The 13,373-nt window shown below is 41.4% G+C and overlaps 1 protein-coding gene across 1 annotated transcript in view; it reads right to left on the bottom strand.

Moving 5' to 3' along the window:
* EIF3M (eukaryotic translation initiation factor 3 subunit M) overlaps nt 1–11,964 on the bottom strand; it is a 52,143-nt gene extending 40,179 nt beyond the window's left edge. Inside the window, exons 1-2 of the mRNA XM_026512163.4 lie at nt 11,756–11,964; nt 11,482–11,594 (exon numbers count right to left, since the gene is read on the bottom strand). The gene's annotated coding sequence lies outside the window, so the exon portion shown is untranslated. The remainder of the gene's footprint in view (nt 1–11,481; nt 11,595–11,755) is intronic.
* Nucleotides 11,965–13,373: the final 1,409 nt, after the last annotated feature.

The raw sequence follows: 13,373 nt of genomic DNA, 5'->3' as shown, positions 1-13,373 counted from the left end.
GCCACCCAGGCACCCCTAAAAAAAGAAAATTTTTATGTCCACCTGTACTTTCTTTTGTAGATTACAATGACAAGGTGTATATCTTTGTACGGCTGGCAGAACCCTCAATGTTTGGGAAAGACTGAGAAAGGATGATATAATAAATAGCTTAAGAAGGGATACATTAGCTTCTTCTTGGCCTCCGCAGAGATATTCTTTCATTTATTAAACATGTCCCAAGTTGGTAAATTATCCTTTTACTCAAGGTTTTTAGTTAGGAATTATGTAACCTTTGAGATATTATTTTGATAAAGCAAGATTTCAACTGAAATGAAGTTCTTAGTCTCTGAATTCTTAGTATGTACTTAGTATGTGCTTAGCACATGGCCATCATCTCCCGAAACCAGTGATCTGATTAAGGAGACAAGATTGATACGTAAGAAACAATTAGCAAAAGTACAATGTAAAAAGAGCAAAATGAGGAGCCATAAGCTAAAAGAGCTATGGGAGTGAATGAGCTTGGCTAGAAACCATTTTTCAGTTTCAATGCCAATGTGTCAATGTGTGAACATAAATATGAGGAGTTCTCCTTGCCAAGGGTGCGGCGTGTTGGAACATGACAAGAGCACGGCTTTGGCGTCCAGCGGACGTGGGTCCTAATCTGGGCCCTCATACCTTTCAGGGTCATGTGACCGTGGGAAATTACTTAACCCCATCCATGAAATGCAGCTATTAATTGCAGCAATTAGGACTCTCGAAAATAAACAACAGCAATTCCTAGAAAGAAGATAAACATGCCAACATCCTTGTATTCAGTTCTACTTCTTACCACCTACCCAAGAAAGGATTTTTAGCCATTGTGAGGTATTTTCCTGAGAGCCCTCAGACACAGGGAAAAGGCAATCATTTTCCTGCTGAAAGGTAGGATTCTATCCTTGGGCGATGAGAGGGTGCAGCAGGGAATATGATGAGGTGGGTAGGGAGGGATGAATTATGAAGAAGCACGAAAGTCTGACAGAGTTAAGAGGGCTTGAGGAGAAAGGAGGAGGAAGCCGCTGTTAGGTCTAGGGCAGGGGAGAGAGTCCAGGTAAAAGTGACAGACCATGGAGATGGTGGGCACAATGGAAATGGAAAGGAAAAACCAGATATGTGACATTTAAAGTACCATCTTGTCCTCTTATGCCAAATGTAATACATGCGTTGTAGCAAGTTGGGAAGTATTCGAATATAAAGGAGAAGATAATTACCCAAAGTCCTTCCCCCGAGATACTCATTGCTTATGTTTTGCCATATTTCTTCTGAGCCCCTCCACATTCATTACCTAATAGACATTTGGGGGAGAATATTGAAATAAGGATGATTTAAAGCTTACAGGTCACCTCTTCCGGGAAGCCTTCTTGGGTTTCCATGCTGGATTCATCCTCTGTGCTTATAATATTTTATACCTATGCAGAATTCTTCTTTGAGGGAAGATGGCTTGTTTATTTGTAAGAAAAGCAAATTATAATGTTCCTTTTGAGTAAAAGGAAATCCTACCTGGGGTAGAGCAATTCAGAGTGAGTTGCTGAGTTACTTTGCAGAACAACAAGTAAAAGACAGTCTTGCTGTGAGGAGAGAGCATTTCTATAGAAATTATTATTTACATAGGGCTTTTGCTTGCTGGGGCCAAGGGAGAGATGTCGGGGTGCTTGACTTGGGTGGGGGCTGAGGACAGGCTGTAGAGGTTTAAGAGCTGGCTGAGGCAAGGCCACGGCGGACTGAGGGCTGAGCAGAGAGAGGTACTGTAAGTGGCTTCCCGGAAAGGGGCGTCATTAAGGGACGCTAGGTCTAGCAGTGTTCTCATAAACACGAGGCTATTTATTAGCAGTGCTCTGTGGGATTAAGGGAAGCAAGTGTGACTGCTGGAAGGGCTACGGAAGGATGGGAAAACAGGAGTCTGAAGCACTGCGTAAGACACTTAAGCAAATAAGGTCCTTATTATACCAGGTACTATGCTGAGACCTCTGTAGGCATGAACTCTTTAATCCTTGCAACAGCATTATTACCCCTGCTTACGGATGAGGAAACAGAGGCACAGAGAAATTTAAGTCCTCCAAAACATCTAGGAAGTAGTGGAGCCAGGACTCAAGCCCAGGGAGTTTGGCAGCCGAGTCTCTGCTCTTAACTATTGAGCTCTAATGTCTCTTGGACCTTGCCATCTACAGTCACAGAGGATGGTTCAGACAAGGTCCACTGGGAATTGAAGGGAAAGAAGACACACAAAAGCTGAGAACTTGACGATTTCCATCAGAGCATTGACCAGATATGTTCATTCATATTCATTCTCTCCCATGCACCAGCCTGATTTCCTCATGGACAGGAATGTGTCGTATATGCCCTATATCCTCAGCACCAAGCACAATGCCCTGCCCATAGCAGCCACGCAAAAACAGTCACCCAAAAGAGCACACGGGACACACTGGTGATGACTCCGAGGTGTTGAATCTGGTTTACTGAGAATATGTAGCTCTGGAGACAAAGCTAACTCTTTAGCTGGACGATCCTTACAGACCAATAACCATGCTATTATTTTTTTTAAATGTGTACATTTCTCAGCCTTCCTTCCCAGAAAAGTCTGCCTTAGGAGATGGGCTAAATCTTGCTTGTAATTTTCTCTCCAGTGGCAAGGTGCACTAGGGCAGAAAGCAATCTGAGATTTACAGCCTTGAATATTATCAAGATATTTGAGAACAGGTAATAAGAGCAATCTATGAACTTGGTAGGATTTATAGCATGTTTAAATCTTGTGTCTAGCCTTGATATATAACTAAACACAGTGGGACATTCAAGAAAAATTCACGTAGGATGTAAGGTGCATAGAATAGCTAGCTAGTGCCCCAGTGCTTGAACTTGGAACGTATGTTCCCTACTAACAAGTCCACGGGGAGTTTGGGACTACGAAGGAACTGTAGCTAAGGACATTTGACTGTGTTTAATTTAAAATAAAATACTCTAAATAATCTGTGTTTAGTATTATTGCTATTGATATAGTTAGGTTAAAGCCAAAAGCAAAAGCAAGATTTTACCACAAAAACCAAAAGGCGATTGTGAAAATAATTCAAACCCACACCGAAGTGGAGAGAAGAGTACAATGAATTCTTATGCACTCATCATTCAATTTCAATAGTTATTAATTTGTGGCCAATCTTGTTTCATCCATTGATCCTCACTCCACTCCAGATTATTTCGAAGCAAATCCTATTTGTCATTTGACTATAAATAGTTCAGTATACAGCTGTAAATGAGAACTTCTTTTTTAAACTGATCACACCTTAAATACTAATGCTAATTCTTTAACATCATCAAATATCTAGTCAGAATTCAAGCTTCCCTTATTATTGTTTGATTTTTGTAGTTTGCTTGAATAAAGATGCAACCAGATTCCATACCTTGTGATTGACTGACATGGCAATTTATTTACAGGCATAATTTACAGGGTTCCCCGCTCTTTTGTGAATTTCACAACCCATCCCATCTTTTTTTTTTCTTGTGATTTTATTTTCCATTTTAATGATTTTTTATTATATTATGTTAGTCACCATACAGTACATCCCCGGTTTCCGATGTAAAGTTCGATGATTCATTAGTTGCGTATAACACCCAGTGCTTTTTTCTTGTGATTTTAGTTTTATAGCGTATCTCGCATGTAGATTTTACAAAGTGTACCTAACCTATTATTATTTAATGAGTTTCTTTTGTTTTTCCATTTCCTGTGAATTGGTTATTAGATCTAGAGTTTTGATTAGATTCATTTTGGCAGGATGTTTTATAAGTAGTGGTTCATGAGTGTGTTCTATCAGCAGGCATTTATACTCGGTTATTTAGTTTTTGTGATATTAGCAACCATGGGTCATCATTACATAGATCCATTAATTCATTGGGGCTGCACGATCCACTAATTCCCTAGAGGTTACCTTGATTTTCTTAATTCCAGAATTCCTTCATTATTTATCAGCTAAAATCGTCCTGCAAAGAGAAACAAACTCTCTCTGTTCAACTATGTGATTATCCTGGGATGCAGCCCGTATAAGAAAAGAAGGACAAATGTCTGATTCTTTCCTTTACCAGATTTTAAAATAGTAAGTTGATTCCCTAGCATCCTCTAAAGATGACAAGGGAGATACCTTTTACATATCAGCTAAAACTCATGGATTTATATACATTTGATATATTTACAATTATTGGCCAGTGATTATTGGCCAGTGGGAGCTTTGGCAAATGGCCCTTGATAACTTCAGGAGTCTTTTCTAGCTTTTATCTGAAATGTTTCCAGCTCATCTAGTAGCTCTCCCCCCCCTACTCCTGGCATCAACTATTTATTCAAGGAGCTCTGAGTCATTCTGGAGCAAAATGGTATTTAGAAACCATAATCTGAGAACTATGGGGAATAGGACTTCTTTGAATGTAAAAAAAAAAAAAACAAAACAAAAACCAAAAAACACTAAAAAACTTTGTAGATTCAAATATCAAAAAAATTGGATATTTAGAGAACCACCCATTTTAAAGCAGCTCACGAGACTCCCGATGATTTTTCCCCTGAAAGAGTCACTACTTTGATGAAGCACTGTATTCTTGGAACATCTAAATTTAAAAAGAAAACATACTATCTAGACACAAATAATAACAATATTATTATTTTCCAGAAGCTGGAAAAGAGAAGTAATAGATCCTTCTTCTGGAGCCTCCAGAAAAAACTGGACTGGCTGACGCTGATTTTTAGCTCCATAAGGCTTTTTTTTTTTGTCTACCAGAATGGTAAGAGAAAAAATTTTCTGTGTTTGAAGCCACTAAATTTGTGGTAATTTGTTAGATCGACAATAGGAAACACAGAGCCTCATCTTAAAATGAGAGATAGGAAGTAGGGCCATACATCTTGGAGTATAACAGAAAATCAGAAAAGTTGCAAGCCTCAGGAGGCTTCTGGGATCTGGGGGAAGGGCTTGTGCTTAGATGAAAGTAAAAGGACTAGTTAACAGGGCAGTTGTTAAACTTCACCTTCCACATTTGTCTTGTCTGGAGCAGCTCTGGAGAGAAGGTGTTTGGAGGCCCCAGGGCAGGAGGTCTGAATGCGGGGAGCCACAGCCAGGTTTAAGGAACGCGTGCAACTCACAGGAGCAACGAGGGGCTAAGGTGATGGGGTTTGGCAAACCCAAGGCGTTACTTGGGGCTGGCAGCAGGATGGGAGGTGGGGATTGCAGAGGCTTCAGACGCGCTGTTCTGGGTAATAACAATGACTGTTAACAAGTAATAAAAGAGCTTTTCATCACCTATCAGCAGTGGAGTAATTCAAAACGTATTTTTGTGAGGAAAGAGGAGGTAATAGGATTGTGCAGTAGTAGAAACTAAGGAGCTGAAACTATTGCTTTTTTAATAGGGGTTCGGAGGCTGCTGCTGCATGCGTGTGTTTTTGTGTGTGTGTGTGTGTGTGTGTGTGTGTGTGTGTGTGTGTGTGTGTGGCTTACGCGAGAAAGTGGGAATCATCCTGCTGACCCAACGCTTCGTAAACTCTTCCCTCTGACTTATGGTTTCTGGGACGGACACTGGCGGCATTTTGCTTCATGCTTCAAAAGTTTAAATAAATAATCCTTCACTTCAATTCAGCAGCTATCAGGGAAAATGATCTTGTTTTTACTCATCCTGGCGAGGGGAGGCACTTCTGAAGTGCCCACGCTTTCAAGCAGAAACAGAGCATTTCTGCCAATGAAGCGTGTAGCGAGGTCCCGAGTCACCAGCCTAACTTTTTATCGCAAAGGAAAGATGAATGCCCCAATCTCAACTTCGGCTGCCTGCTATTTTTCCTATATATGGTCAGTGGTTTCCATAGAATCGAGAATGAGAAAGGCTTTTGATAATGATGTTTCCTTCTCTTGGCTAACTGAAAGTTTTTGATATTTAGGTGAAAAAGTCAGAACATTCTCTGGGATGGGTTGTGAAATTCACAAAAGAGCAGCAGACTCACGCTGGTGTTGAGCCGCCTCAAGGGGCCACGGCAAGGTTACTGTACTTAGGAAGAAGGGAAATGGACGTCCTTTTAAAATTCCACAAAGTCCCTTTCATAAAAGTGTATCAATCCCCATTAAAAAACACAACTTGATGTGTTTGACTTGATGACTTTGACTTCTTTGGCAAAATAACCATGAGAGTTTGCCATGAGCCGGACATCAAAGAACCAATAAATTTAATGAGTAGTTTCCAACACTCCAGACTCACTAGCTAGCATGTGTCACTGCTACTATGTTCACATTGAAAACAACAAACAAAAGAATCTCAGTGCTAACTGACATACCTCTCAAGCTTTAATGGACTGTCTCAAGACCTATTGTCTGAATGGGTAAAATAGTGATGTAAAGGCTTTGGCCAAGTATGTGCCTCCTGGTGCCTAGAACAGTGCCATCAAAGACAAACTGCTTTCCGTTAAAAACGGACTTTTCTAGATTCTCTTCTCTGCAAATGCATAGGACGCCATGCTGAGTCACACATGGTCAGGTTAATTTTCTCTGGGAAAACAGGAAGCAAGCTGGGAAGACTTGGGAAATAGGGGTAAAGCGAGGCTGACAGATGGGGAAAGGTGTGGAAAGGGGCAAGGAGGTTGGCCGAAAGGACGAGCTTCATCCTGTTCACAGGATTTCAGAGGGTTGCCCCGAGTCTCTCCATCATCTCAGGAGTTGCAAACTCTGGTGTCCCGGCGGCATCTTAAATTACAAGGTAACGTAAGTGGGTGGTGAAGACCATGGCAAATTGGAGAACAGGTCTCTGTAAAGAAGCCGTCTTCTTAGCTGCAGCCCATTGCCTCCATGCACATTGCCAGATGCAGATATGGGCTTAGTCTTGCTAGAGCTTCTGATTTTTTTTCAAAAGCCGGAAATCCATATTTTTTATATGTAATCTTGAGATTTTTAAATATAAACAACTAATTCCAGTACTCTTAAAACACTGTGCAGACTAAACAAAATGTGTCTGTGGGCGGAATCAGGCCCTGGGGCCACCACTTGATATCTTTTGCATTAGCTTAGAACAAATTTCGCCTTTTTGAGAATATGCAGGTTATTTATAAGAAAAGGCCAGGATTCTCTTATATCTTCTATACAGAATGTCCCAGGTAAGAATGAAGAAGGAAAATAATCACTCAAAAGGGAATTTTAAGTGATTTTTTTTTAAAAAAGGCCTTTTGGCCTTTGATCTTACAGACTCCTCATTTCCAAAGTTACTGGGCTCAGCAAGTTCCTCCCCCATTCCTTCAGCAAGTTTGTCTCATACAATCGTAATGGAGTTGATAATTTTGTCAGATTCTCCAGGAGAATCCCCTAGCCCCCTAAATGAGTTTTTAAAATTTTGCATACATTAGGGTTCACTTTTTGTGCCGTGAAGTTCTATGGGTTTTGGCAAATGTATTGTATCAGTTGTTCACCAGTACCATATCAGACAGACTAGTTCACTGCCCTAAAAAAAAATGCCTCGCGCTTCTCTGTCCAAATGACTGTGGTCTAGTCACCACGAGCCAGACGTAAGAGATAGTATGGGGCTCAATTAAGTGATACCATTTTGAATGATAGTATTTTCTTTTCAAAAAATTTATAGGAATGTATTGGCAAAACAGGAATGAACTGGCAGGGTTTAGTTGCCTAAGTTGATACTTGAAACAGAAAGCAATTTAATATAAGGTTGTAGGTTGGACACCCAGAATTACTCCCAGAACAACCCCCAAAGAGCTGACCCACCAGGAATACTGTTACCTCTGCCCCAGCTGGGCAGGTGGGAATCACCTTCCTTCTTGCTGCCCTCGAGAACACAGGGTTCTAGCTACATGCTAGAGATCAGGAAACCACTGCACAGGAACTGCCCTTGATCTGCACACATTCAAAGGCTGTCCCCTCCTAACTTGCTGCAGTAAATCCCAAGATCTTCATAACTATGACTACCAACAGCTGCACCCAAGGAAGTGGAGAGATGGCCCCCTCCTCACTTCTGCATTCCAACTTCTACACGGTACATCGAATGGACATAACCTAGTTCACATCCAGAAACTCCGGCGTAATGGATTGAATGGTGGCTCCCCCAAAGATATGTCCACCCAGAACCTGAGGCTGTGACATTATTTGGAAAAAAGGGTTTTTGCCGAAATCATTATGTTAAGAATCTCAAGATGAGATTATCCTGGATTATCTGGAGGGACTGGAAATCCAATGACAAGTGTCCTTGTAAGAGACACAGAGAAGAGAAGGCCATGAGAAGATGAAGACAGAGATGGGAGCAAGTGACGCGGCCACAAACCGAGGAACGCCTGGAGCCACCGGAAGCCGGAAGAGGGGTTCTGCCCTAAGCCTCAAGGGAACACAGCCTTGCCAACACCTTGGTTTTGGACTTCCGGCTTCCAGAACTGTGAGATATACATTTCCACTGTTTTAACCCATCTAATTTGTGGCAATTTGTAATGGCAACCCTAGGAAACAATACATCTAGCTTCAAGTGACTCTAAGAAGTGTCCTTCTCTTCAGCTTTCCAGCCTCTGCCATCTAAGAACACTCCTACAAGGAGGGTGGATGGACGCCGAGGGCTAATCTACCACGCTTACCACTTGGAAATAGAAAGGACGTAGATCGGGGCGCCTGGGTGGCTCAGTCGGTAAGCATCTGCCTTCGGCTCAGGGCGTGATCCCGGCATTCTGGGATCGAGCCCCACATCAGGCTCCTCTGCTGGGAGCCTGCTTCTTCCTCTCCCACTCCCCCTGCTTGTGTTCCCTCTCTCGCTGGCTGTCTCTCTCTCTGTCAAATAAACAAATAAAATCTTAAAAAAAAAAAAAAAAAGTCTACAGGTCCAGCCTTCGTGTCATGCCCTTAAATGGATCCACAGCAACTGCACACATGTAATGTGCGGTGCCAATAGCAATGTCCTTCCTTTTTAAAGAACAATGTTTTGGGCGATGTTTAACTTGTCCAAATTAATCTTAGTTTATGAAGCATCAGAAGGTATCTTATATTTGTAAAAAAAAAAAAATCTTGGGTATTCTTCATTTCTACTGCTATATGCACAGCAGCCTTTGACGGCACATGGCAGTATGGCTCCTGAAGTGAAATGTAAGGCATAGAATACCACGCTGTGGGATATACATTCTCTTTAAGACACACAAGAATACGTCCTGTTTCTAGCATCATCTAAGTAAGGTTGGCTAAATGAGATTCGTAGTCTTACAAAATAAAAGAATCATTTTCTCAAGTTGTCTCAGCAAAATTGAATCTAAGTAAGCCATTGGATAACAAAGGATTACCTTATATAGCAATTACTAGTGTGGAGGTGTGAATTCTACCACCCCTTTGCTGGGACACTGAGCTGGGCCGTCAGATTCTGTGCAGGTGGAGGTCCTCCTCTGAAACTAAGTGGGATACCAAAACTGGGAGAGGGACCAGAGTCTAGAATCTGGTGAGAATCTGAAGTTCAAAAAGCCCGAAGGGAATGTGATGTGTCTTCAAACAGAAGGGGGAGTCAGGGTGAAGGAAGGGTGTGCAGCCAGGGATCTGAGACCGTAGAGAAATAACACGGTGACGACAGAATCTGGGGAAAGGTGCTCGTGAGGGTCCCGGAGGCATCTGCTGTTTGTGGGTTCGTTTTAGGAAGAGCTAGGGTGTGGTGCCTGGTGGGACAGGCAATTTAAAGGGTCAGATGAATGGGACAATGAACCTCCTGGTGTAATGCTAAGCTTCTGATAAACACAGAAACTCACTGAAGTGAGTGATCCACATTTTCTCAGTCACATGGATCGTGAACATACAATAATAAGCAATTCAGCATTAAAGATGCAAGATTCAGCCTCTAACTATTCAGAAATTCAGAAGCCTTATACGTTTAATAATACCGCAGAGTAGATAGTGGCCATATGATGTAATGTCTGGATGGATGGGTGGGAAACCTCGACCTCCCCAAAACCTCTATCTCACTTACCATTCCACCATTACCTTGGGCCACAACATCACCACAAGCAGCCTCTGTTAACATGCAAATACACCATACTGAGTGATAATAACAAAGGCCTTTTCTAGAGAGCTGTGCAGTTTTCAAAGAATCATCTTGTAAATATTCCATATCGTTTTTCTAACATTTATGGAGAGAGGTCGGGATGGAAAGAGGAGCTTTGATGGAGAGATACGGGAGGACTAATTTGGGAGCAGAGGGCATGGTCAGAGGGGACAGCTTGAGTGGAGAGACGCACCACATCAGAGGGCTGCAGGCGTCACAAGGACGCTCGGGGCCAACAGGGGCCTGAGAAGCCCAGGAGAGCGGGCACTGTCGAGGGGAGCGCGCGCTAGATGACTTCACTGCTCGAGTGTCTTGCACCCCACAACTCAGAGGGAGGTGTTTGTTGACACTCTTTTTGCTGCTCTGCTAGGACTTTGACCTACTCTCTCTGTGTCCTACCAGACCACAGCTGTTTTCAGAGGCAAATCTGTCATATATTGATTCCAGGGGCAAAAATCTGGGACAATATTTTTATTGCAGTAGAATATGGTGGGGACTATTGAATTACAGCTACAACCCTACTATTTGGTAACTTCATGCAAGAACTTTTCTTTACCAATTTATGTCTGGAATTTAAAGGGCATTTTGTGTGTAATATCTCAGTACTTTAGTACCACTGTCATACCCGCTGAGTACTAGTTATTGGCAAGCATCTCAGAAAAAAGGGTCAAATAAAAACTGTGTTTTTAATATAGTATGAGCCTGAATAAGGGATAAAACCAACAACAACAAAAAGAAGCCGTCTGTATTAAACAAACAAGAAAACCCTAGCAACTGTAAGTAGCAATTTTCAGTTTGGTGGGAGTTTTTTGGTGCTTTGGTTTCAAATGAGTTACAAAGTAAAACTTACTTTGAATAGTTGATCAAATGGAGTGAGTGAGTTTACATATTGATTTGGTAGCCTTCGAAGTCTTGTTAGAGCCAGGCTGAAAAGGTTGGGTCACATTCTTTCCATGACATTTTAATGAGCAGATTAGGGAGTGTGGCTGGTGTGGTGATAGTAAGTGGGGACAAGTGGCAAAGATTAACTCACTATTCATCTTGCCTCCTGCAGAATTTAATACCCCACTGTGGCTGTCAACACAATGATAGAAAATATAAATCAGTTAAAGCTCTACCACATCTTGTATACAGTAACTCCACTTGCTAATTAAAGTATTTTTTAAGGTTTTCAGTCGTTAATAATATTCCTTTCCCTAATTTTTCTATAAGGATCATACATTTATAGTAGTATAATTACATTTTTGTTAAAATACAACGCACGTACCATAAAATTCACCTTTTTAAAATATACAGCTCAGTTGGGAGGGTTGCCCCCAAAGTTTGTGAAACCATCACCAGTACCCATTACCAGTCATTCCCCAAATATATTTATATTTCATTGACTTACAAATAAAAAGAGAGGTTGTTTAGGAATACGTCACCCATGAGAATCAGGGGCTTACGACATACTTTTAAGACGGTGTGAGGGTGCCACTTTCTCTGATAAGTCAGTGTGCGCCAGGCCCTTGGTTTTTCACATTCTTGCCAATTTCATTTTTTTTTTAACTGCGTGCAAATCCCAGCTGTTGCCAGAACAGAGAAAAGCAATACGAGATAATGAGTGGTTTACAAAAAGTTCCACATATCATTTTATGTCATTCCCTTTCATTAAAAAAAAACCTTCCCTGGATTTTATTTATTTTACTAGTTACTAGTACTGATAACACTTTAATAGCCTACTTACACATTTGTGGGCCGGAGTTTGGAAACCGTAGGTCAATGATCTAAAACAGTATCTGGCACAAAGCTACCAAACACACAATGACTACCATTCTGTTAACCTTAAAAAATAAAACTGCCAGTTACTTCACTAGCAAAAATGGGTTTATTTGGGAATAGCAGAAAACCGCAGTCCCAGAAAAGCAAGCGACGGCAAAATCATAGCTTAAGCCCGCAGAACGGAGGTGAGGACCGCTCTTTTATAGAGGAAAAGGGGCGGGGCTGTTATAAACAAAGAGTCTATTGGAGTAAAGGGGGAGTTCAAAGTATAAGGGCTTTTCATTGGCTGAGATGTGCCGGCCTTTCAGTGGCTGGACTACAGACGGTGGGGGAGGAGAGACTTTCTTCAAGGGCACAGTTTCTCTCTCCCGGTGGGGTCTGCGGCTGATGACGAATGGTGGGGTGTGAGAGCTCCCCCTGTCAGCCTCCCATTTTAAACAAGGTTTCCTTTTATTAATTTTCACATTACTAACAATAATAATTTGTGTCCCCATGAAATATTGAATTCATAGATATAGAAAGATTGTATCATAATGAATAGACTTATTGAATCACTATGTTGTACACCTGAAATTAATGTAACACGGTGTGTCAACGATACTTCAATTAAAAAAAAAAGACTTTGCAAACCATTTATTGTCTATTTTTCAGGAGAATTGAGTAAAAATCCTAATGTGAAAAATACCTTATAGTTCACTGACAGTGTATGTTATTAGCAAGAGCTACAATTTATTGTCTTGTAGTTGACAATGGTTACCAATATCTGCGTGCTTTACAAAGTAAGCGGCAATAGAATACAATATCAGTAGTGGGTAATGTAAAAACTAGTAACTGATGGGGCACCTGGCTCGCTCATTCGGTAGTGCTGTGACTCTTGATCTTGGGGTTTTGAGTTCAAACCCCATGCTGGGTGTAGAGATTACTTAAAAATAAAATATTTTTAAATAAAATTTTATTTTTCTATTTGACAGAGAGAGAGAGAACAAGCAGGGGGAGTGGCAGGCAGAGGGAGAGGGAGAACCAGGTTACCCGCCAAGCAAGGAGCCCGAAGTCGGGCTCGATCCAAGGACCCTGGATCTTGACCTAAGCCAAAGGCAGATGTTTACCCAACTGAGCCACCCAGGAGCCCCCAAAATAAAATCTTAAAAAAAAAAAAAGTAACTGGGTTATTCCCAAAATGAATAATAAAGTTTTAGAAGATTGACTTCATACATCTGAATATAATGTGAATAAGGAGATGAGGGTTTCATTTCAAATGCAGCCTTTTATACCTGCATGGAGAAAAGGCGCATTTGCTTAAGTTTCCATTCACTACAGTAGCTGGTAGTTAAATACTGATTTCTACCATTTCTAGAAGTATTTCATGTAGGGTGTAGCGGTTTTTAAAGTGGTCACAAATTCTTTGACAGTTCTGCCTTTAAGAGTTAGGGTTTATGTTCCCTTCCTTTGAAAGTAGGCAGGCTTATGACTGCTTCAACTAAAAGAGTATAGAGAAGTGATATGTGTGACCTCCAAACCGGGTCATAAAAGGCCATGCAGATTCCACCTTGTTCACTGGGACACTGGCTCTTGTAAGAAGTCTG

The sequence above is a fragment of the Ursus arctos genome, unplaced genomic scaffold (assembly GCF_023065955.2).
Source record: "Ursus arctos isolate Adak ecotype North America unplaced genomic scaffold, UrsArc2.0 scaffold_23, whole genome shotgun sequence".
NCBI classification, from domain to species: Eukaryota; Metazoa; Chordata; class Mammalia; order Carnivora; family Ursidae; genus Ursus; species Ursus arctos.
Note: the sequence above shows the minus strand (reverse complement) of the source record. Positions and strands in the feature narration are given on the sequence as shown.